The sequence below is a fragment of the Ailuropoda melanoleuca genome, chromosome 3 (genome assembly GCF_002007445.2).
Source record: "Ailuropoda melanoleuca isolate Jingjing chromosome 3, ASM200744v2, whole genome shotgun sequence".
NCBI classification, from domain to species: Eukaryota; Metazoa; Chordata; class Mammalia; order Carnivora; family Ursidae; genus Ailuropoda; species Ailuropoda melanoleuca.
In genome coordinates, this window is record NC_048220.1 from 75345651 (window position 1) to 75367272 (window position 21622).

Consider the following 21622-nt stretch of genomic DNA (forward strand, 5'->3'; position numbering starts at 1 on the left):
CTTCTAGTTCTGTTGATCTGCCCTACTGTACTCCTGGTTTCTAATTCATTAATTTCTGCTCTAATCTTGGTCAACTGCTTCCTCGTGCGTGGATTAGGTCTGTCCCTCTCTTGCTGTTCCAGCTTCTTGAGGTGAGAATATAAAAACTGCATTTTAGATTTTTCTATTCTTTTGAGTGAGGCTTGGATGGCTATGTATTTTCCCCTCAGTGCTGCTTTTGCAGTGTCCCATAGGTTTTGGACCATTGTGTTTTCATTTCATTGGTCTCCATAAATTGTTTAAATTGATTTTTAATTTCCTGGATTATCCAATCTTTCTTGAGCAATATGGTTCTACGTTTCCAAGTGTTTAAGTTCCTTCCAAATTTTTCCTTGTGATTGAGTTCCAATTTAAAAGCATTGTGGTTTGAGAATATGCAGAGAATAATTTCAGTCTTTTGGTATCAGTTGAGACCTGTTTTGTGACCCAGTATATGGTTTATTCTGGAGAAAGTTCCATGTGCATTAGAAAAGAAGGAGTATTCTGTTGTTCTGTGGTGTCGTGTTCTATATATATCTGTGAGGTCCATCTGGTCTAGTATATTATACAAAACTCTTGTTTCTTTGTTTATTTTATGCTTAGGTGATCTGTCTATTGCTGATAGTGGAGTGTTGAGGACCCGTACTATTAATTTTTATCTATATGTCTCTTTATTCTGGTTAAGAGTTGGCTGCTCCCCTGTTGGGGGCGTAGATATTTATAATTGTCATATCCACTTGTTGGATACATCCTTTAAGAATAATACAGTGTCCTTCTGTATCTCTAACTACAGTCTTTAGTTTAAAATCTAATCTGTCTGATATGAGAATTGCTACCCCAGCTTTCTTTTGAGGTCCATTGGCATGAACAATGGTTTTCCATCCCATCACTTTCAGTCTGGATGTATCTTTAGGTTCAAGATGAGTCTCTTGTAGACAGCAAATGGATGGGTCATGTCTTTTTATTCAATCTGCAACCCCGTGGCATTTTATGGGAGCATTTAGGCCATTCACACTGAGAGTGATTATTGAGAAATATGATTTTAATGATGTCATGTTGCCTGTAAAGTCTTTGTTTCTATAGATTGTAACTTTCTGTTCTATATCACTCTTGGGGCCTTTTTACTTTTATAGAACCCCCCTTAATATCTCCTGTAGGGCTGATTTCATGGTTACTAATTTGGTCAGTGTCTGGCGATCCTGGAAGGTCCTTATCTCTCCATCAATTCTGAATGACAGCCTTGCTGGATAAAGGATCCTTGGCTGCATGTTTTTCTCAGATAGAGCTTTAAAAATCCCCTGCCAACCCTTCCTCTCATTCCAGGTTAGTGTAGACAGGTCTGACATAATTCTGATATTTTGGCCTCTGTACATGAGAAATTTTTTCTCCCTGGCCACTTTCTATACTGTATCCTTGGATCTAATATTTGCGAATTGCACTATGACGTGATGTGGCATCAGTTTGTCGTGGTTGAGCTTGGGAGGGGTCCTCTCTGCCTCTTGGACACGAATGCTTGTTTCCTTTGCTAGATTAAGGAAGTTTTCAGCTACAATTTGTTCAAATATCTCTTCTAGACCTCTCTCTTTCTCCACCCCCTGGGAATTCTGATGATTCTGACATTGGAACATTTCATTAAGTCAGTAATCTCCCGTAATCTACATTCTTGAGATTGGATTTTTTTGAGCCAAGTTTCTGTTTTAAGTTTCTCTTCTACCATCCCGTCCTCCAAATCACTAAATTGTTCTTCTGCCTTATTTACCCTGGCCATCAGAGCATCTAGTTTTGACTGCATTTGATTCATAGCATTTTTAATTTCTTCCAGATTTGCTCTCATTTCTGCCCCCAGAGATTCTATATTATCGTTAATATTTTCATTAATATTTTTTTCATGTCTACACATCATCTTGACCATTGTTACCCTAAACTCCAATCTGATAATTTGGTTCTATCCATATCCATCAGTTCTGTGTCAGAGGACACAGACTTATTGTCTTTTCATTGCTGGGGGGGATTTCTCCTTGTCATTCTGATGAGGAGAGGTTGTGGGGTTGCCCAGAGCCCAAATTATTGACCAGGACCCAGGCAGTGTGCACTTGTTTTATAGGGACCTTAGGGATGTGGGCTTCTAGATTTTTCATCCTGCCTTCTAGGGGAGGGGCCTGCCACGCTGATAATCAGGCAACCCTGTTTGGGTAGAGTCTCCCTGTCCGCTGAGAGGGGGAATGGGGATTGGCACAATGTAAACTGGTATTTCCGGACTTTTGTTCTCTGATGGCTTTCCCTGGTGGTTTTCTGTGGCCCTTCTGAGAGTCAGAGCAGCAGTGGCTGTATCCTAGCCTCTGTCTCAGAACAGAGAGATTGCAGTTCTGCTCTCCACTGAGCTCTCTTGGCCTCTTTAACTCTGTTACTGTTGGTGCTGCTAAAAACCTTGCAGCATCCCGGGTTGTGCGCCCCACAGCCGGTGTCCCAACGCTCACTTCCAGGGCCCACACATCTCTGTCCTTTGTGCTTCTAACACTGCCAGCCGCTCCCGGTTCCCATGGGTGCTCCCAAGCTCCCTGTTTCAGTGTAGTTTGCACACACTCTGGAGCGCCGGTTTCCAGTCTGGTCACTCATTTCAGTCTGGTCGCTCGTGCACTCCCGAGCTCCCAGTATCAGTCCAGTTGCAGTGAGCTCTCCAGAGCTCCGGTTTTCAGTCAGGTCTCGCAATTTTAGTCTAGTTCGAGTGTGCGCTCCAGAGCTTGGATTTCAGTTTGGTCGCAAGCGCATTCCCAGGCTCACGGTCTCACTCTGCTCTCTTGCAGGTGCCGGTCCGTGAGTCCGGCCCGCTCCCCAGTGCAGGTGGCTACTGCTTCCTGGTGCCCGAGCACTGTGGCTCCCTCCCCCTTCTGTTTATCTTCCCATATCTGTGTGAGGATTCATGGCTCCCCACATCGTACCTCAATACTCAGCGCTGGAGATGTTCATTTGTAGAGATCCAGATGTATTTTCCTGCATCTCAGGCTGATTCTGTGGGTTTTCAGGATGGTCTGGTACCTATCCATCTCGACTCATGGGACCAACTGAAAAAGGGGACCCCCACTCCTCCGCCGTCTTAACTCCTCCCCTGAGATGACCCCATTTGAACATGGTCTGTAGAATGGGTGGGAAGAGTCATATAGGTAAGGAATAAAAAGGTACTCTTCCTTGTGGGGGGGCATGAGTAGTACAGGTGCATCTATGTAAGGAAAATGGAGTAGTAAAGTGTATCCATTTATTCCACTGACATTTATAGAGTGCCTTTTCTAGGCATATGGCACAGCAAGATAGTAAGGTACTGATTGTGGCTGGCCTCAAAATGTTTAGGGGAAGGGGGAGAAAACCTTTCTATGAGTACTATGTAGCAGTGTACACAGCTACTTGAAGCATTTCAAACTTACAATAGGCAGAAAGGATCATTGTCTAATTCTCCTAGAGACAGGAAGGAAGAGGCTTGGTATTGGTAGAGGGACTGACTTTTGAGCTGTGGGGGCATGAATTTTCTAACTCATGAGGGTCCGGTTTCTGTGTCTTGTTATCTTCTGTAGGATTTGTCCATCTTTATCTTTATGCTATGTATGGCTTTGTGTTACTAGCTGAGGAGAGACAAGAAGTCTTAGAATCAGTTATTTTTGAATTAGGAATGTTGGCCTTAGAAGTTTTCTAACAGACTAAGTTAAGAATGTTTATTTTATCTATTTATGTATTTACTTTTCCATGGACCCTTTTAGTACAAACAAAATCTCAGGTAGAAGCCCAATATATAAAATAGAGGAAGCCCAATAACTACTTATGACTGAAATCTCAGGGTTATGAAGCTGACAACCTGATTATAAACCCTGCTCTCACTCCATGAGGAATCAGGTGTGTGACCCCTGTCCTCTGGTAATGTAGATTTTTGGAATATAGGAAACTGTATCCTGGTTATCTTTACATTTGTCTTTTAGAATCCACATTTTATTAATTGACATTTTAATTATCTATTTAAAAATACATCTTTTGTCATTTTAGAAGTTTCTACATGGAAAACTAATTTTTAAATATAGGAAATTTTCTGCCTTAGCTAAGAGGGAGAAAAACAGTTCTCTCCGACTTCACAGGAAGCAAAAAGCATCAGAAGTCCATGAAAATAAAGCTACTTCAAAAATATTGTTTGATGAGAAATGTATAAATAAGAGAGATTCTGAAGACTAGTGATTTGTTATAAAGTTGTTATTAAATAAACACTTTTAAAGAGACTGATAAAAATGTAAATGAGAAGTCCTTTCTGAATCTCTTAGCTCAATAAACCTAGACTAAAGCAACATAATATAAGTCACAAGTTATATTCAGTGATGTGATTATCACCTAAATAAAAAAAGAAATTCCAGTCTAACCAGAATATTGTTTTAGAGTAAAAACTTTTCTGTGGGAGCACCTGGGTGGCTCAGTTGTTAAGTGTTTGCCTTTGGCTTAGGTCATGATCTCAGGGTCCTGGGATCGAGCCCCTCATTGGGCTTCCTGCTCAGTGAGACTGCTTCCCCCTCTCCCTCTGCCTGCTGCTCCACCTGTTTGTGCTCTCTCTCTCTCTCTCTGTGTCAAATAAATAAGTAAAATCTTAAAAAAAAGAAAAACCAAACTTTTTTTTTAAAGTATAGTTTCCTCCATTTGAATTTCATCTATAAATCATTGTAGGTTCCAGCTCACTTTTTCTTAAGCAGAAATAAAAAAACAGAAAGTTGAAGAGATTTGATTCTAACATTTCAAAAAATCAAAGAAGAAAATCAAATAGAGAAATTATGGCTATGTCTAGATAATGCAAAACTTATCAACCATATAATTAAATTCAATTTTTAAAAAAACCTACTTGAACAATTAGTAAGGTAAATGCGGTACTTTGGCACTATACTTGGACAGATAAAAGTATTATTGATACCTTATTTTAATTTCCTGTGTTGATCTTGGTGAGAAAGATTTCTAATTTTTGATAATTAAAAGGCCTAGGTAAAGGGGCACCTGGGTGGCACAGCGGTTAAGTGTCTGCCTTCGGCTCAGGGCGTGATCCTGGCGTTATGGGATCGAGCCCCATGTCAGGCTCCTCTGCTATGAGCCTGCTTCTTCCTCTCCCACTCCCCCTGCTTGTGTTCCCTCTCTCGCTGGCTGTCTCTGTTGAATAAATAAATAAATAAAATCTTAAAAAAAAAAAGGCCTAGGTAAAAAATCCTTATAAAAAAGAATATGGGACAATGTATGATTCATTCCTACCTTTAGAAAGCTTATATGGTTCATCACGTACATTGAAAGTCCATCCATATGGAAGGGGCCACAGGAGGAAAAGGCCAAAAGTAGTTGCTAACCACCATATTTCAAGAGGCAAAAACCTATCAAAATACTCAAAACCTATCTCAAAAACCTATCAAAAAACTCAAAACCTTTTTTCTCTAAAGCCTTAGAAAGCAATCTCCCCTTGAACTCCTTACAAGTTTAAAAATCACAGTACTAAACACAGTACTGAAATATTATCAATATGCATTCTCAAAAGGATATTTTTTCAGTGTTTCAAAGAAAAGAACATCGTAGAGCTATGAAATGCTATTTTTAATATCTAACAATCCTTGATTGGTATGAAGCAGGATGAATCAATCCAGAAATGATAGTCTGGATTGAGTAAATAATCGAATTTATCCTTTAGAATTCTGTTAGTAACAAATGACTGAAAATCAAATTCAAAATGGCTTTAGCCAAGAGAGAATTTATTAGGTCATATTACTGGAAAAGCAGTTGTATGAACTCCTACTGATTGGTTGGCTTTGGGCAGGAAGACAGGAGCTCAGTGAGATCATCAGGCCCAGTTGCTCTATCTTTGTCTCTGTTTCCTTTCTCTCTTTTTTTTTTTCTTTAAAGATTTTATTTATTTATTTGACAGAGAGACAGCCAGCGAGAGAGGGAACACAAGCAGGGGGAGTGGGAGAGGAAGAAGCAGGCTCCCAGTGGAGGAGCCTGATGTGGGGCTTGATCCCAGAACACCAGAATCACGCCCTGAGCCAAAGGCAGATGCTTAATGACTGAGCCACCCAGGAGCCCCATCTGTTTCCTTTCTCTGAACAGGCTGTACTCAGGTATCACATCATCATAACATGGAGGTCTTGATCCTACCTCTTTTTGTATCTAATGCAGTAACAATATGTGCTTGCATATCCCCCATTAGGCACATGCCCATCCCAGATTCTATGACTGCAGCCAAGAATATAGGTTATGTCGACAGATCTGGGTCTATATCACATGACCACCCCATAGCTGCTGGCAAAGCCTCTCCGGGAACATATGATCCGGGACTTTGTAGGGAAAGAAATGCACAAAAGTAGAGACTGTTGCTGGAAGTAGAAACTGCAGCTAATAATAATAATAATAATAATAATTACATATAATATTATTATTATTTAATACAAATTTTTAATCAATTTTTTGGGAATATCTGTGCTTTGGACTGAATGCGTTCCCCTAAAATTCATATGTTGAAACTCTCATCACCAATGTGATAGTATTAGGAGGTGGGGCCTTTGGGAGGTAATTAGGGTTAGACTGTGTTATGAGGGTGGGGTCCTCATGGGATTAATGACCATAAATAGAAGATGAGACAGATCTCACTCTTTCTATCATGTGAGAAAACCACTAAGAGGGCTTTCATCTGAATCAGACCATGGCACCCTAATTTCAGACTTTCCAGCCTCCAAAGCAGTGAGAAATAGATGTCTGCTGTTTAAGCCACCACGTCTATAGTATTTTTGTTACAACAGCCAGAAATGACTAAGATAATTTGCAACCTTAATGCTATAATATGTAATTTCAATTGATAAAGTGTTCATAATGCACTGGTACTTGATGACTTCTTAATCATTTCTTTATTATTATTCCATTATTGTTCCAAGTTTCAAAAATCACAACATCATTTTCAAAACATTGATTCTTAATGAGTGCACAAAAACACAATAATGAAATGGGCAGATCCATGACCTAAAATATCTCAAATGTTCTTGAGATTTGAAAATCATCTTTAAATAATCAGGAAAGAAAAAATTCTTGCCTTCCACTATTACTTCATGAGCAAATTAATCTGCTTCCCTATTTAATTTAAATCTAAGTTTATACTGTGCTGCTGTCCTTTCTGAGTGTGCTAACTTTAAATTATTACAACAGATTAAGTATTATTCTTAAAAATCTTAGAAATATTTTAGTAAAGAAAGACAGGGGCGCCTGGGTGGCACAGCGGTTAAGCGTCTGCCTTCGGCTCAGGGCGTGATCCCGGCGTTCTGGGATCGAGCCCCACATCAGGCTCTTCCGCTATGAGCCTGCTTCTTCCTCTCCCACTCCCCCTGCTTGTGTTCTCTCTCGCTGGCTGTCTATCTCTGTCAAATAAATAAATAAAATCTTTAAAAAAAAAAAAAAAGAAATATTTTAGTAAAGAAAGACAAAAGAAAGATGAGACAGAGAGTAGGAGAGGAAGAAATGATGGATAAAAGAAAGGAAACAGAGGAAGGAAGAAGGAATAAAAAGCAAAGGGAAGCAAGAGTACATTTTATTCTTAGCATAATCAGCAAAGCACTGTTTATTTTTCATGGGGATACCTTAATCAGGTGTTATTAACCAAATTAATTTATTTTTAGTGTCATAGTTTCTTTAAAATCATTCTGTTAGAACTAAGACTTCTTTGTTTAAAAAAAAAAAAAAAGCACTACTGAAAAACAAACCAAACAAGCCCTTTTCCTTGGCTGGCTTTCAGTCATTTTTCCCCCTAAATGCGGAAGCAGTAGACTTTATCATCAGAGACAAAAGCACACAATTTCCCAAACCATCCTGAGTGTGAGCTACAGGGCATGACCACGGGATGGTGTTATCTGGTCGTGTTTTATGTTTTATATCTCTCAGCCACCGTTTAGTTAAATAATTTCCTTTTTGTCCTTTGTAGGTATGAGAAAAAAGTTTGTTTAAATGAGAAATTCTTTCAGTGTATTTTAACTTAAGAATGAAAAGATGCAGCCATGCCATAGCATACAAACAGGTCTTGGAAAGTTTAAATAAAGATGAGTAAAAATGTGTGTTAGATATATACAGATGTGCTTAAGCAAAACTGGCTCAAAGATGTACTTGGATTACATTTAACTGTCTTCAGGATACATTCTCGTGTCACATCAAGTTATATGCCTTGTTTTTAAAATTGATAATGATATTTTAACATGTAATGTGTAAAGACATGAAGACAGAAATAGAAATATTTTATAATTATTTCTCCATCACGTTCTGTGTTGCTTATTTCAAATTTAAATATGATGTTTCCACAGGATTTAGCCTCCTGTTGAGTTACTTTGCATGGCATTGAAATGATTTCCAAAGGTGACTAAAACAGGTCAATGAGAAGTTAAAGTAACCTATTGAAACTTTTTACTAAATATTTAACTTGCTACACATTTTACTCAACGTTATATAAAAACACAGAGGACTTCATATTTTCTGCATAAAAATATTTGTTTTATAATCCTGTATAAAATAGGAATGATTTTTTCATCCACAACATTTTGTAAACCACTAAAATGTTTAGAAGGGACTAGAATGCCTTTGTAAAATGTTCCCTCTCCCTCTTGAGAAGGGTCAGATTATTCTAGGGTGCTCTGGGTGCCCCTGGCCTCTGGATGATGAAGCCAGACAGCCACAATCCCCCAAAGCATGACATAACCCTCTCTGCCAGCATCTCCCTGGCTTGAATTCCCCCCATTTTTCATGAATATAAATCAGGTTATTCAGGTATGGTAGTCTGATGGGTAGTTATAGTTACTTGAACCAGATGAATTCTCTTATTAGTCACTTCTTTTCACCTTACCAGTGCAAACTAGTTTAAAAATCAACCCATCATCACAAGGGAAGGCCTAGAACAACAAAGTTTTTTGCAAGGGAAGAACCGGTCACTTTATATTTCACTATAACTTCAAGCCAAATCCTCTGTCCTATGTATGTAGGGCCGGTCCCTCTTCCCTCATTTGAAGACTATACTTCTTACTTTCTCGTTTCATCCTCCAGCAGTCAGTTTTTTGAGCTTAAGAAAAGAGAAAGTCTTTCTTAGAGCTTAAAAAGAAGACGTAATTACTACCTTATAAAATTTATGGTTTGTTGTTAAAAAAGAAGGGGTTGGGGAGACATGTATCTTTAATGCCTTTAATACTCAGAAATATTCTAAAACCAGGACCAGTTGATTAAGCTACAAACCAGTAGAGCTGCCCCTTTAGCTTGTTACTGCTTTCTGCTCTCAGTCTTTTTTATTCATAGGACTCTTGAGGCTAAAAGCCTCCCTGCTCTCAGATTCCCGTTGTTTATCTGTGTATTTACCGTTTAAAAGTATGTTTGCAGCTGAATAGAGTGTTCCTTACCCAACTGAACCCTTTCCCCATACGAATAGAACCAAATGAATATTCCATAGAAGCTAATTTTTAAAAGGTTTTCCTATTAGTTTTTATTTCAAGCAAAAGAATGAAAAAACTCCCACCCTGATAAGTGAACTGCCATTCAAAAGATCCTAAGGCCCAAAGCCAATTTTAGGGCTTTTTCTCATTTCCTTTCCAGGGTGACTGCCAATTTCACATTAACCAGAAAAGATCTCTCTATTCTTTTTTCAGCCTTTCTTCAGCCAGGGAGATTAACCTTCTCCAGGATGTGCTAATCACTTTATGATTTTCTTTTGTAGGTTTCTCATTGCACCAAGAGATACTTTGCTTCTGTTTTAAGTTACTAGACCAGTCCATATCCTCCTATAAGGCCTTTACACTGGCCAGCAGATCCTGTGACCTGCCAATTAGGAGCTGTGTGTCTCCTGTTCATATCAATGTGTAACACCCTTCCAGATAGTTTAGCCATGCTTGGTTGCACTTCCTTTTGACTGGACTGCTCCTAGACCACATCCGGGCTCTCCAAAGCTTCCAAACAGCATTAATTGTTCCGCACTAGTCTTTCTTTGGGACAGTAATTGATGTGTGTAGTTTGACTGTATTTCTTTCTCTCTTCACATTCCCCTGGAAAACTATTACTAAACATATTGTTTGGCTTACAATTTGTGGAGTCTCAGAATCAAAGAAGCAGCATAGTTTCTGGTATGACTGACCTGGGGAGGACCTAACGCCAACAAAAGTAAACTTTTGTTCTTTAGGGAAAGGCTAGATGTTTAGATTAAGAAAACAAATGATCTATCTTTACAAAAGAGGTTTAGGAACTTCACAGCTTAGAAAATTAATTTACAGCTTAAAAATGAGTAAGCATGATTTTCTCAAGTGCTTCTTGCTCTCATATACATCGCTGAAATGCCGTAGTACAGCTGAGCATGGTTGGCAGACTGGAGGCACTCTGTCTGAAAGCACAATTTTCTCTTAATGCTTAAGGATCACTTTGCAATTCCTGTGATTAATTGAAACAATACATTTAAATGTTGCTGAGCTGCCACTAGTTTATTAAAGGAGGCAATTCGCTTCCAGAGCCTCTTTATTCCATGCAGCACCGCTGGGCTCTGGTTCCCAGACAGAAGGGAGAAGGTTGCAGGTACCAAGTCACTTTCCACAATGTATAATTCCACATAGAAATGTATCACAATAACTGTTTAGTCTTTACTGTCGCCACTTTTGTGATTATGAGGACATTATATTTAGAGTAGGGCAATTTAAGTTCCCGTTAGCAGAGCTGGTGATCATCTCTCACCCCTGACCTTCAGGTTAATGAGAAGTTCCTCTGGGTAATTGTCCTCCCTTAAGACAGCCCTGTGCTATGTAATCTTTATTGCTGTAAAATGACATTTAAAGTTTGTTTTACATGAGCAAGTAGGAGAACATTATTTCTGCAGTGAGCAATAATTATCTGCCTCCTAGCTGAAAATACATGCTGTGGATAAATTGTGTTCATCTGGTAGCCTTTGTTTGTAAGACAAGTTAATTAAAAGAGGAATGTTGAAAAATATGTTTGCCCACTGAGTGCTGATGGAGTAATATTATTACTTTACAAGAAAACATTACGTACAAAACAACTTCGGTTTTGTTCCGAAGTTATGAAAGAAAATGAGGCAAATGAGATGTTCCCGCAAGCAAAATTTTGATCACAATAAAAAAGAACAGATGAGGCAAAATATCTATTTATTCTAATCAAGTAATAAAAGTCTACCATTCTCTGTACCCAGGTGGTATTTGTTCCATTTAGCCTGGACAAGAAATATTCGACCTAACACCATGGTCTTATTAAAATATCCAAGTAATTCCCTCTACTTAATATCAGTTTGCTGGGCTCTTAGTAGGATCAGTGTGTTTACTAAAAATGTGTTAACTATTTAATGTACACACATACTATATTTATCTCCTATATGCCTTGCAACAAGCATGCTTGTAATTTTTGTGAAGAGACCAGTAACTCAAATTAGACTTTATTCAGCATTTTGTGGGAATAACGTACTAATTTTTACTGGAGAAATTTGCCCTTTTGAAAAGCATCCTCACATTCATAAATCTATATATCTACTCATTGAAATCAAGGTTCAGTGTTCATATTTTGTGGAAAATAAATTTTAAACTAATTTTTTCCATCAGAATTTTTCAGCAGCCCCTCACTTTGTTCTTTTAACAGTAACTGATCTGACAGCAGATTTGTCAATAAAATTCAATAGTCCTATTCCTGTATCAAGAAACAGAGGTAAGTCTTACTCAGCTTACTTCTTGTCTATACTAAAGTAACACTTCCATCGGGGGACCATCACCACCAAGTAGGAGCTCTTCTCTACTGCTGGTTCAACTGGTACAGCAATGGAGATGATACTGTGTTAAAACCCCGACTCTTCCTAGGAAAGGCAAAGGTGACATGCAATTAGTGTTGGGCTAATCTCCCATTTGGTTAGTTCAAAAACCTGTTTATATAATCGATATTTTAAAGTATATTTATGCTTTAGAGCTGCCTGTTTTGAGCTTTAGCGTTAGGAAATGGAGGTAAAAGAGATGTGATCCATTTATAAAGCTTCCCCCGAGCTTATCATGTTTATGCTCTCCAACTTTGAATCATTTCAAAGAAACCTGTGGAGAGTCTTCATTTCTGACTCAGACTATTCAAGAATCTGATGAAAGACATATAAAGCTTCTCCAAAAAAAAAAAAAAAAAATGACACATCACATGAGTGTATATGCAGTTTCAGGAAAATAATGGACAACCTGAAGTTCATGGATTCATGAATTCAAGGTTAAGAACATCTGAAAGTAGGTCTTCCCAAATTATAATGTCATTTCCATTTAGAATTTATTACTATCCCTTTTCAAAATATCTTTCTTTATTTAAAATTATCCTTTAAAACCCCCATAATCATCACGCGTTTTATAACATTTTCACTCACTGAGGCAGAATGTTGGATTTCTGTCAAGGGGATTATCTATTTTGAGAATGAATCTTTCCCAAGGTCGGCTCTAGTTTGAAATATGAAATATCACACCTTTCCGGTCTTTCCCTACTCGGTTCTTCTCTGTCACTTTCTCAGGAATCTCCTTCTGCTTACAGCTCTTGTTCATTCTGTTTTTCTATCAATCCGCCTCAGGAAGTAATTTCTTGAATGCTAGAACTTTATTCCTGCATAAATCTTTCTCCTAGTTTTTGGGTGAAGAAACTTTGAAATGACTTTCTTATGGTCTGCTCAAAGTCTCTAGGATAGGCAAGCAGAGTCAGGAAAAGATCCAACATTGCTAAACTCCCTGATGAGGCTTATAATTTTTCATTTTTATTTTTATTTTTATTTTTTTTTAAAGATTTTATTTATTTATTTGACAGAGATAGAGACAGCCAGCGAGAGAGGGAACACAAGCCAGGGGGAGTGGGAGAGGAAGAAGATCACGCCCTGAGCCGAAGGCAAACGTTTAACTGCTGTGCCACCCAGGCGCCCCTCATTTTTATTTTTAATCTATGTGAATGATTTAGTAGTGAAATAGCACTGTAATAATGGCATATTGGTCAGGTAACCAGGATAATATAGATGTCATATGTGGAAAAGATGGCAACTGACATTTATGTTGTTCCAATTATTTTCTGGGTTCTATTAGTAGATTCACATGCCCAATTATATTTTGTGTAAATATGTGTGCATCTGGTTCCATTAGTCAGAGATGGCCTTATTTCCATCCTGAACTCATAAACATATGTCAAAATACTATATGTAACCTCTTTGCACGATGTATCACGTTCACTTGGGAATGGCAAACATGGGTGTTACTCTATTAATAAACAAATAGACATACTCATAAATAAACGTGAATAAATGAATATAAACTTTTATACATTCATACATATAAACATTCGCACATGCATGTATAACATAAAAGAAAGGTATGAAATTTAAAGAGAGAGGAGAAGGGCAACTTTACGTAAATATCAAAAAGTACCTGTTGGAAGAAAAATTGGAATATAATTAAAAAATAAAATACACGAATCAGAGTGGAATAGTCCATTGCGATACAAAATTTCTCTTATATGTAAACCTGGTCACGCATATACAAAAATATGCAATATTTTTAAATAAGTGGTGAAAAGGAATGTTTTGACAATAAGTCCATATATAAAAGATAACATTTAGACAAACCACCCACTGTTTTCTAATTATTTATTCCTGTGTATAACACTACTCTAAAATACGGTGGTTTAAAATAACCATTTTGTTTTGTTCATGATTTTGTGGGTCAGAAAGTGGGGAACGGCTCGCCTGGGCAGTTTGTCTCTGATCCCGGTTGTGGCAGCTGGGGCAGCTGGGGCTGGAGGAACCATATCCAAAATGACTTCACATTGTTAGGTTTTTATATCTTCATTTATTGATCCTTATAGGCAACCATAAGGTTTCCAGACCAGAGAAGAGACTGATTATTCACTCACACGATGATCCTGGCACTAACTCACCATTTCCCAGTCCCCTACCAAGTGAAACAGTGAGGGCGCGATGTAATCTGGCTGTAAAGGGGATTGTACTAAAGGAGAGGAAACTGAAAGTATGAATTATTGGAGGTAATATAAACAGCTGGCATACCAACCCCCCTTCCCCTTTGCAGTCAGAGACAGCGAGAGAGACAAAATTCTCCCTGGGGAGAGAAGGAGAGGTCTCAGGTTTGTCTCTCAGTCCCTTACCATTTGTAATGTAAAGAAATGACCCTGGGGAAATAAATCTCTAAATCTCTCTGAAGGTCTTTTCCTTTAGGATTGTTATCCCACTCCTCCGCCCACAGTAGTCTTTGCTCCTGTAGCCCTGACTGAGCAGAACTACGAAAATACTAACATTATTTCCCAACACCCATATCTGGCACTTTAGTTCTCTTTGGTCCATTGTTCTTTTTCATTCTCTTCTTCTCTCTCTTTCCATAACATCTTATATTCCAGAGCTTTTCTGGTATTCTCACAATATGGGTTCCCAGAGAAAACATAATTCTCGCAGGTTAAGTGGTTTCCAAGAGACAGGAAGCAGAAATTGGGCCCAGCATCGCTTCTGATTGTTCTATCAATCATAGAAGTCTTAGGGCCTTCCCAGACTCAAGGGGGTGGAGAAACAGTCTTCAGTTCTTTGTAGGGTGGGAAGAAGGTTGACAAGATCACATCATAGAAGACACAAGGTATAGCACTGTGGCCATCTTTGGAAAATATAATCTGTTAGATGCCATAAAGATATTTTGAAAGATGGGCATTAAGAAGGGCACGTGATGGGATGAACACTGGGTGTTATATGCACCTGATGAATTATTGAACACCACATCTGAAACTAATGATGTACTGTAAGTTGGATAATTGAATTTAAATAAAAAATATATTTTGGAAGAATGAAATTACTACAACAAATAAATACTGCAGTTGGATAGATAAAACCCACCACTCAAATAAATAACTAATAAATAGACATAAATAGACAAATAAATGACTAATTCTGGTCAGGGAATTCCCTACTGAAGATCCCAGTCTATTCCCAAGGCCCCTTAGAATGAGACATTGAGCAAATGTTCCGGAGCACAGGATATTTGACTTGTCCTTGGAGCAGTTGATTTTTTAGATGAGTTGAAAGTCTAAGCACATATTTGGCTTCCCCCTCACTGCATTACATTGTCTAGTTAGACTCCTTGGACCTAGGAGCTTGATTTTATTTCTTAGGTAAGCTTGGGACTTGAAGATTTTCTGACTGCTTATAGGCCTACCTATTATCGTGTACTTCTCAACCATTCTTCATTCTCCAGGCTTTGAAGTCCTATAACCATTAAGGGATGATGAAAACCAAAGCCAAAAATGAATCTGAGACTGGTTCCCTCTTACTCCATCATCTCCCTTCCAATTCTGGAAGTGATACACATCACCCTTCCACCTTTTTTGAAGATACTTGCTAAGATCTGTGAATACTGTTTTATTTTTTCTCCTTTTCAAGTTTTAAAATAATATAGCCTACATTTAAGTTACAAATAGAACTCAAAGGAAAGAAGATGGGGATGGGAAGAGGGTCAAAAGACAGTAGTCCTGGTTCTGCCTTGTAAGCTAAATAAGTCATTCAAAATTCCTGGACTTGTCACCTAGGCATGTTGGATTGGATTATCAGCAGTACATCCCTGAAAAGGCACTCATGGAGCTCTAAACACCTGATCTGTTCATAGTTCACTTCTAAGGAAAGCAGCAACCAGCAGGTCTTTTCATGAAGTTGCTTTATCTCATGCATAAAAGATAGGTTAAGCAAAAGCAATGCTATATCCCAGGCATAGACTAACATTTATTGAAGGAGTGGGGCATACAAGTTCTTTGTAAGCACTATTGCATTCAATTCTTCCTCAAGCTCTGTAAAGTATTATCATTTCTCATTTTTAAAGACTAGAAAACTGAAGCACATAGAGATGTTACAACATCTGTGTACACACAGCAAATGAATAGAGGACCTGAGAGCTAAGGACAGTGAGTACAAATACAGAGCCTGCCCTCTTAACCACCATGCTGTGTTGCATAGGAAAAGACACTGCCTGTATAGACTAAGAATAAAGTGTCAATAGAGCATAGAAGTTGAGGGCATAGATTCTGGAGCCACATGTCTGAATTTACATTCTGGCTTCCCGTCTGTGACCTTGAGCAACTTAATCAGCCAGTTTCTTCATTCGTGTGGTAGAATAATTACAGTATCTACCTCATACAACTGGTGCTGTGATTAAATGAACATATTAATGTAAAATTCTTAGAACCGTACATGTTATCTAGTAAACTACAATAAGTCCTATAAAAGTATTGGCTACCTGTTATTGTTTCTTTTTAAAGTAGAGAAGATGGCATTGTCTCTTGAGAAATGTGAATAGCAGGTGGCCACGGTAATGGTGGATCACTTAAGTTTAGGTTTTATTCTGAACAATGCTGAGATATTCCTCTAGTTATCCATGGGGTTATGAATACATCCTACTCTGTGAACCAGTGGGATTCACGCTGAATGCATATGTACTCAGAGAGTTGCTCTTGCTTTTCTGTCTCTGGTTATGACTCTTACAATAACCCCCTCAGTGAATTCTAGTTCTGGGTGTCTTTTCTGCACAACCTACCAGAGACTGCTTTAATTACCTAATTGTGCCAACATAGTTATTCTAATTTAATATAAACATGTAAATTAAAGATATACACACTTCATTTCTACAAACATGCCAGCATTTTTTTTCAACCTATTGCTCACTTTTGACTTTTTCTCTTATTCCATTCTTTCTGGTGCTTTTGTGCTCTCTCCCATGTTTCTTTTCAGTTGCTTTTATTTGACTATCACTTCATGAAAGGTGTTTTGAAATCTGAAATTTTGAGATTAAAGTGGATTTATGTACAGTGATAAAGCTAACTGAAACCCAAAATATAAATGTATAAACCATTATATTTTCACCCATTCATTACACATTCCTTCAGTTTATTTTGTCTGTCATTAAAAATCAAGCATGATGTCAACATTAGAAAGCATCACATTTTGTTTCCTAACAAAACTTAATGCATAGACTGTTATTTAATTTTCGCTGACATTATCGTATTAGTGTGAGTTGTTGATAAGCTAATTTACAATGGGAGATAAGATCAAGGCTTACCCTTAGGCTGATTTATCATAGTTCATATATTTGCTAACAGGCTGGCAAGTGAAGCCTTTGAACATATAATGAATTTACAATGTCTACCCATTATATCACACCAGGTGATTAGTTAACCTATTCCTTGTATATTTATATTCTTTTATATTGAGTTTTAGCAGCAAATGAATAGAGTTGTATTACATCAATAGGATAAATTCCAAATGTTCAAATGTTTAGCCATTCTGAAATCATATGCCACAATTTATTATACTGATAGTTTACTGCAGTACCTTGCATTCAATTTATAAATTAATTAAAAATCATAAAAACAAGCACACACAATTTTAGAGCTGGAAGGGAACCTTAGAAATGATATTGTCCAACTTCATTTTATAGATAACAAAATGAAATAGCAAGAGATGGGAAATAACTTGTCAATGTAACAGAGCTAGTTTGAAACAAGACTTAGAGTAGGCTTTCCTGACACTTTTTATTTGATAAAGCCTTTTCATTAAACACCACATCAAATCACCCTGAAATTACATTTATTTTGGTCTATGAATAATTGCTAGTAACTGAATGTGTTTTTTAGGGGAAGACATTTTTATAAGTGCTTAACAAATTAAATGATGCTTTATAGTCATTGCTGGTTAGTATCAAAGAGAAAGATACATATACTGGAGTGGTAAAAATATCCATACGTGTTCAGAGAATAGATGGTAACACTCATATGGGTAAGTTTGAAGAGGCAAACTCTTCATGTATTAGCAGTTGCTGTCCATTTTCCCAAACACCTCAGTCATAGGTAACCATTAATCTACTCACTGACACTACAGATTTGCCCATTCTGGTCATTTCATATGATGGAATCATTCAGCATGTGGTCTTTTATGAATGATTCCTTTCACTTAACATAATGTTTTCAAGGTTTATTTGTGTTGTGGCACAGGTCAGTACTTCATTAATTTTTATTCCTAAGTAATATCTCATTGTATGGATATACTACAAATTATTTATCTATTCTTCAATTGATGTACATTTGAATTATTTCAATTTTTTTGGCTAACCTGAAATAATCTGCCATGAGCATTTGGTGAAGAAGTTCTTCTGTGGATATATTTTCATTTCTCCTGGATATATCCCTATCAGTGGAATTTCTGAGTCATATGGTAGCTCTATGTTTAACGTTTGGAAGAACTGCCAGAGTTTTCCAAACAGTTCCCCCCACCCCCACAGTAGTTGTATCACTTTTTATTTCCACCACAGTGTATGAAATTATAGACATCTAGTGGATGTGAGGTGTTATCCCATGGTAATTTTAATTTCCATTTTTCTTATGAATAATGGTACTATCTTTAAAGTCCTTATTGGCATGTTTTTATACCTGTTTTGAATAAATCTCTATTTAAATATTTTGCTGATTTTAAATTGGGTTGTCTTTTTATTGTTGAGTTGTTAAGTATTCTTTATACATACTAGGTACAAGTCTCTTATCAGATGTATGATTTTTATATTTTCTCTCATTCTGTGGTTTGTCTTTTCATTTTTTTGTAAGTGTTCTTTGGAGCACATACGTTTTAAATTTTGATGAAGTACAGTTTATCAGTTTTTTTTCTTTTGTTGCTTGTGTTTTAGTGTCACTTCTAAGAATGATTTGCCAAATCTAAAGTCATGAAGGTTTATCTCTAAGAGTTCACCCTTCTAGAAGTTTATGACTTCAGGACTTATATTTAGGTTTTTACCCATTCAGTGTAAACTTCTGCATGTGAATATCCAGGATCCTAGCACTATTTGTTGGAGCATTAATTATGTCCTCACTTAATTATTGATAAAATCAATTATTATTGTTACTGTTATTATTATTATTGTTTTAAAGAGAGAATGCAAGTGGGGTTGGGGGGAAGGGGCAGAGGGACAAAGAGGCAGAAAGAGAGAGAGAATCTTTTTTTTTTTTTATTAAAGATTTTATTTATTTATGTGACAGAGAGACAGCCAGTGAGAAAGGGAACACAGCAGGGGAGTGGGAGAGGAAGAAGCAGGCTCCCAGCCGAGGAGCCTGATGTGGGACCCGATCTCGGAACACGGAACACCGGGATCACGCCCTGAGCCGAAGGCAGACGCTTAACGACTGCGCTACCCAGATGCCCGAGAGAGAGAATATTAAGCAACCTTCACTGCCCTGCTCATAGCCTGACGCGGGGCTCCATCTCACGGCCCTGAGATCATGACCTGAGCTGAAATCAAGAATTAGCCACTTAATTGACTGAGCCACCCAGGCATCCACTAACTTAATTATTTTGGTATCCTTGTTGAAAGTCAACTGACCGTAAGTGGGAGGGCTTATTTCTATTCCATTGATCTGTGTAACTATTTTTATGCCAGTACCAAACATAGTAACTGTGGCATGGTAGTAAGTTTTGAAATTGGGACAGCAAGTCCTACAACTTTGTTTTTTTCAAAGTGATTTAGGCATTTTGGTCCCCTGAATTTTGATATGAATTTAAGGTTTTGTCAGTTTCTGCAAAGAAACCGGCTGGGATTTTCATAGAGATTGTGTTAAATTTGAAGATCGATTTGGAAGTATTGGCATTTCACAAAGTAAGTCTTATAGTCCACGAAGATGGAATAACTTTACATATATTTATATCTCTAATTTCTTTCAGCAGTGTTTTGTAGATTTCATAGTATTATTTTTGCCATTTTTTTAGTTAAATGTACTCTTCAGTATTTTATTTGTTATGCTATTACAAAGGGAATTGTAAATTTCATTTTCAGATTGTTCACTGCAAGGTCAGAGAAATATAATTGATTTTTGTATATTGATCTTGTGTCGTGCAACCGTACTGAACTCATTTATTAATTCTAATAATTTTTTAATGGAATATTTAAGATTTTCTATATATAAGATCATGCCATCTGCAGATAGAGGTAGTTTTACCTCTTGTCTAATCTGGATATATATTATTTCACTTGAAACCTAATTGTCCAGGCTAGAATCTCTAGTACAATGTTGAATGGAAGTAGTGAGAGCAGACATTTGGTCTTGTTGCTGATCTTAGGGTTTAAGATTCATTCTTTTACCATTAAGTATAATGTTAGTTTAGGTTTTAAAAAATATCCTCTGGCAGGTTGTGTGTGGTGCTAGGTTTAGGTAACTAATATTTTATTAAAGATTTTTGGTTCTACATTTTTGAGATAATGTTTTATTACTTTCTCTTTTTTTGATGTCTTTTTCTCATATGAGTGTCAGTTTCATACCGGCCTCACTGAACAAGTAAGTGTTTCTTCCTCTTCTGTATTTTGGAAGATTTTCTGAAGAATTGGTTATCAGTTCTTCTTTAAATATTTGGTAGAATTCACCAGGGAAGCCATATGAAACTTGGGCTTTTCTTTGTGGGAGTTTTTGATTAAAAATTCAAAATCTGATGGGGCGCCTGGGTGGCACAGCGGTTAAGCGTCTGCCTTCCGCTCAGGGCGTGATCCCGGCGTTGTGGGATCGAGCCCCACGTCAGGCTCCTCTGCTATGAGCCTGCTTCTTCCTCTCCCTCTCCCCCTGCTTGTGTTCCCTCTCTCGCTGGCTGTCTCTATCTCTGTTGAATAAATAAATAAAATTAAAAAAAAAAAATTCAAAATCTGCAATTCTTAAAAGTGTATTCAGATTGTCTGTTTCTTCTTCAGTGGTTTGTGTCTTTTAGGAATTTATGCATTTTCTATGAGTTATCTGATTTTTGGTCTTCATTTGTTTATATTATTTCCTTAAAATCCTTTTTATTTCTATAAGGTCAATAGAAATGGCCCCTCTTTCATTTCTCATTTTACTAATTTGAGTCTCCTCTCGTTTGCTTTGTTGGTAAGGCAAAAGATTTATCAATTTTGTTGATTCCATTTAGTGTTATATTGAGACAGTTTAATTTACTTCTGCCATTTTACTTTTTGTTTTCTGTATGTTTCATGCTGCTTTTCTTTCTTTTCCCTCCTTTGTATTTTCTTTTTCATAAAGTAAATATTTTATAGAATAAAATTTTAGTCCCTTTAATGCTATTTTCATTACCTATTTTGAGTTACTTATTGATTGCTCTCGGGATTACAGTGTATATCTTCACTTATAAGAAATTCTTTTCAGATACGTAACTAGTTTATTCCAGTGAGATATGTTAGCAAATCCTCCAAATTAGCTCTATTCTATCTTCTATATTCCATACAAACACCCAAAGATATAGCTACAACAATAAATTGTTTTAATTATCACTTTATGTAATTTCACGTCTATTGAAGAACTGAGAGAAGAAAGGAGAGCAAGTATGTATTTATGGTGATTGTGTATTAATCGCCTTTTGTTCCATTTTTGGTTCTCTTCATTTGTTTCTCTTGACTCAAGTTACCATCTGCCATATCCTCATTTCAGTACATATTTGTTTCTACACACATCCTTTGTGTTTTTATCATCACATATGTTGCATCTCTATATATTATAGGCCCAACAATCCATAAACTATATGCATAAACATTTATGT

At 37.1% G+C, this 21622-nt stretch overlaps 1 pseudogene; it reads right to left on the reverse strand.

The window, feature by feature from the left end:
• Window positions 1–2529: 2529 nt before the first annotated feature.
• The window catches only part of LOC100482390, a 58263-nt pseudogene continuing 39170 nt past the window's right edge, over window positions 2530–21622 (reverse strand).